Source organism: Cyprinus carpio, chromosome A4 (assembly GCF_018340385.1).
Source record: "Cyprinus carpio isolate SPL01 chromosome A4, ASM1834038v1, whole genome shotgun sequence".
In the NCBI taxonomy this organism is placed as follows: domain Eukaryota; kingdom Metazoa; phylum Chordata; class Actinopteri; order Cypriniformes; family Cyprinidae; genus Cyprinus; species Cyprinus carpio.
In genome coordinates, this window is record NC_056575.1 from 31116640 (window position 1) to 31121033 (window position 4394).

A 4394-nucleotide genomic window follows, 5' to 3' on the forward strand; every position below is an offset into this window, starting at 1 on the left:
TTAGGGTTGGAGCTGAACTTTGCAGGACAGTCGATCGCCAGGAGCAGGGTTGGGCACCCCTGTACTAGTGGATGCACTATATTTTATTATTTAGAAAGTGATCAATAATCTGTGTCCAATATTTTATATGTAGATTTATTTCCTCTCTCTAAACTGTTTCTCAAGCGCGCGCTCTTATCACCGCTGCTGTTGCTGCGTGAATATGAGGCATCACAGCACACTGTCTGAGACCCGAGGAACAAATGGGATTAAAGTCCAAAACTTCACATGAAATAACCTAACAAATCAATCAGGGCTAAAGCGGTTCCATAAACGACTAATTAAATTCACACAGTCTCACTAATTTGTGCACGCTTATTCTTAAGCAGACCTTAATGTTGATCATGGATCAAATCGATCCACTATGGCAAACAGTGAATATTTGTGCTGTTTAATGCATTTGAAATGATTTGTTTTCCTCAGTGCATAACTGACATGTCACAGGTATAGTTTTTCATCTGTAAATGTTAGAAAGTCATTCAAATATATCCATTTTGCTGTCAGGAGTGAGCGAGGCTGACACAAGTGAACGAGCGGTGCTGTGCTCATGCATCGCTAAAACAGACAGAGTGTAATCGAATAGTAGGTAATAATTCTTGAGTAAAATATATGTTTTGCTACAAAAATTTTTTTGGACATTAAATGTAAGTCTTTTGTGCGGTGCAAACTCACCCATAAACTGTATTTTTATGATAGCAGTAACTGTAAGTGGACTATTGTAATAGGTAAATCAAATGTAAGCTAGTAGGCTACAGCAGTGGTTTTCAACTCCAGTCCTCGCGCCCCCCTGCTCTGCATATTTTATATCAGAGCTTCCCAAACTTCAGAGGGGTAAGACCCCAAAAACATAAAGCAAAAGCTCCGACCCACTTCCCCAATTCCTCAAACTGAATTATCATGAAATATCTGCAATTCTCACCTTTATAGATGCCGATCCTATAGTGAAGCGATGGTCAAAGTAACCCTAATAATGTATTATGCATAAAAAACCTGTCTGTTTATACAATTAACAGATATGGTTGTCATGCCATGTAAAATATTTTTAATACCTAATTGAGTTTATATATTTAATGCATTTAACATTAAAAAAAAAAAAAAGTTAATGCAAATAAAAATACTACAGGATTACATTATCAAAGAACATTTTTCACTGACAGTCTAGTTCGAGCACTCTCCAAAAACTCCCATTAAAATCACTGAAGCTTTTTTTTTTCTCTTGTTGTTGTTCTTGCATTTTTATTCTGAATGGATATATTTCCATTGGGTTATTTGTTATATGTTGCAAAATAATAAAAAGTTTAAAAAAATCTAAAGGCTGTTTACACTATGAAATTAATATCTTACAGATTCGTACACATATTTGCACATTTGTTTTTCACAGTAGAGAGAATTTGCCAGAAAGAGTTGCTAGTGTAGAGCGAGTGAAGAAAAAAAACAGACTTTTAGCGATTACTCATCTGAACACCTCTGATTGGTCATTGCAGTCATAAGCTCAACAGCATCGTGTGTGATTGGTTATAATGCAGAGCTTTACAAACGCTGCAATGTCTGGCTCAGCCCAGCCAGCAAACTCAGATTTGAATTTAGCAGCTGATGATATGATGCACTGAACGAACTAATCAAACTGGTGTGATTGTTTTAAACTGTATTTAATATAGAAAATATTAATCAACTTAATTTTTTTGTCTTTTGGAAGCTACCATTCAAAATCCCACTTAGCTCAAAAATCTGAGGAGACGCGTGCCCTCACTTTGAATGGGCATGGCGCCTCTGCCTAGCCAGTCAGGTGTGCCGTGAAAAATTATCCAAGCTTCTTATCTTGATTATATAATTCGTTATTATTATTTTTAAAACAGATGGTTTTACAAATATTTAACCAATGATAGAGTATTACAAAAGAGCTTGTCAGTAAAACTTTTGTAGCAGCCATTAGTCCTCAAGCTCTCCAGCGAAACCACAAACAACTTCACTTATCTCCAGTCAGTTGACTGGAGGAGACAAAATCTCCACTTGTTTTGCAATGCAAGGGTGTCAGCGCTGATGTTTCCAATAGTACAGCATTTCTTTACTCAAACACTGTGTTGAATCCAGATGGGGATAGAACTGGACCATTTGGCGTTTATATCATGAAGCTAACCACTGCTCCACTGGAGCAGGTCAAACCCAAATGCAGAGAAAGAAACCAAGAGGCCTGTGAGTTCCACCTGTGTTCTTACCAAAAAAAACTAAAACAAAAAAAAAAAAAAACTCAATGTAGTCTTAGGAGGCATTTAATGGAACTTGCCACAGGAACTCAAAAAGGCAATCCTTGGTAGGAAACCATATGGTCCCAAAACAAAACCTGTCCTTAAATGTCAGGCAAGAGAGAACTTAAAAAAAACTCCTCAATAGAAAACAGCAAAATCTCTAACCAAAAATCCTTGGCAGCATCATTCTCAAGCAGACATCAGGACTGAACAAGAACTACAGACAGTGAGGCATTTTAAATAAAGTTGGCAATTAGGAGAGATTCAATACAGGTGTGCTACAAGTCTCTAATAAAAAGGTGATCTCAAGAAAGTACACCATCCAGTGGTGAACCCAGGGAATCTCAGGCAGAACATTACAGAACCCCCCTTAGATGGTTTCGACGTTCCCAACGGTTTAGCTCAGTGGGCCGGCACAAGGAATTGACATTTTCCACGAACCAGCAGAGTGTCCAGTAGCCGCCGGAATGTGTATGCCGGCTGACCATCAATGATGCGTGGTGCTGGGGGTGGCCTGGTGGCAGGAGACAGAGGGCTGTATTTAACAGGCTTTAAACGTGAGACATGAAAGGTGGGATGAATGCGCAAAGACTTGGGTAGCAGGAGACGGTAGGAAACAGGATTTACTTTCCTTATAACCTTGAATGGCCCTATGAACCTGGGAGCCAATTTGTGTGACTCAACTTTGAGAGGAAGGTCCTTGCTTGAAAGCCAGACTTTCTGCCCTGGACTCAGAGTTGGCCCGTTGCTGTTGTAGCTGTGAAGTCTTAAGAAGTGCATCCCGGGCCTTCCTCCATACCCTGCGGCACCATTGAACCAGATGTTGGGCAGCTGGGACTCCCACCTTGGACTCCTGCTCAAAAAAAAGGAGGTTGAAACCCTATTGACCTCACAAGTGTGACATTAACCCATTGAGGAAATGGAGAAGAGTTGATTGTGCACAAATTCTCCCAAATTAGGTGTTACTCCAAGGATGTTGGGTTGGATGAGATCCAGGCTCTCAAGGTTGTCTCAATCTCTTGGTTAGTTCGTTCTGTCGGCCCATTAGACTGGGGATGAAAGACCCCCCGATGATAAGGGAGCTGGCATAGATCAATCAGCTGGCAGAAGGCCTTAACAGAACCTGGAGCAAAGCTGGGGACACAGTCTGACAAACCTCTTGGGGGGAAAACCAGAAACTACAAAACATCCCCGCTGCAAAACAATTCTCAGCGTTTGTGGATTGCTGAAGGAAGTTTTGGCGATTGTTGTACAAGTTGGCAAGCCTTTGAAAATCTTTCAACACTACCACAGATCACTTTGTTACCTTGTGAAGGTGGTCGACCCGTACAAAGTCCAATACGAAAATGTGCCTGGCGAGCAAGGAAAGGGAGGGGTAGCAGGAGACTGTGGGGCATGACCGGAATCTTATTATGCTGAGACAAATGGAGCAGGCAGCAACATTAGGCTCTGGATGTCCTCGTCTCTAGTAAGATCCCACCAGACAGAAACTCTGCCAATGAATTTCTAAGGGTCTACTAGAGCTCCTGGGTGGCAATGCGAAATTGATGAGGAATGTCCACTGCTAAACATCAGACGCGCACTGCTTTAGGTACAAAGAGAGGCAGGAGGCCCATACTAGTAGCCTCCGCTGCTGGCCTTTCTGCAATGGGACTCTATCCCCATCTGACTGTTGCCACCATCTTGGAGGGACGGGAATGATCCTCCTGGGCTCTTAAACTCATGTTGGGTGGGTAAACTTCTGGAGAGAGCATCCGGCTTTTGATTCTTTGGAAACCTGGTCGATAAACGAAAAAAAATCAAAGCGGTTTTAAAAGAATTAACGCCATAGGGCCTGGCGAGAGTTAAGTATCTGGCTTCTTGGATATAGGCTTCGATTATTGTGATCGTCATACAACAAAGGAGTGTTTGTCTCGCTCCAACCAGTGCGCCCTCCTCCAATGCTAGTTTGGACCGCTAATAATTCCCCCTGGTGTGTTTGTACCAATGTCATATTCTTTCCGCAGACGAGAGCTTATGTGAAAAGAACAGCACCTGGAGCAACCTGTTGTCTTCTTATGGCACGCTGGAACGCTTCCCCTCCACCCTCGAAGCATGCATTGTAAGGAA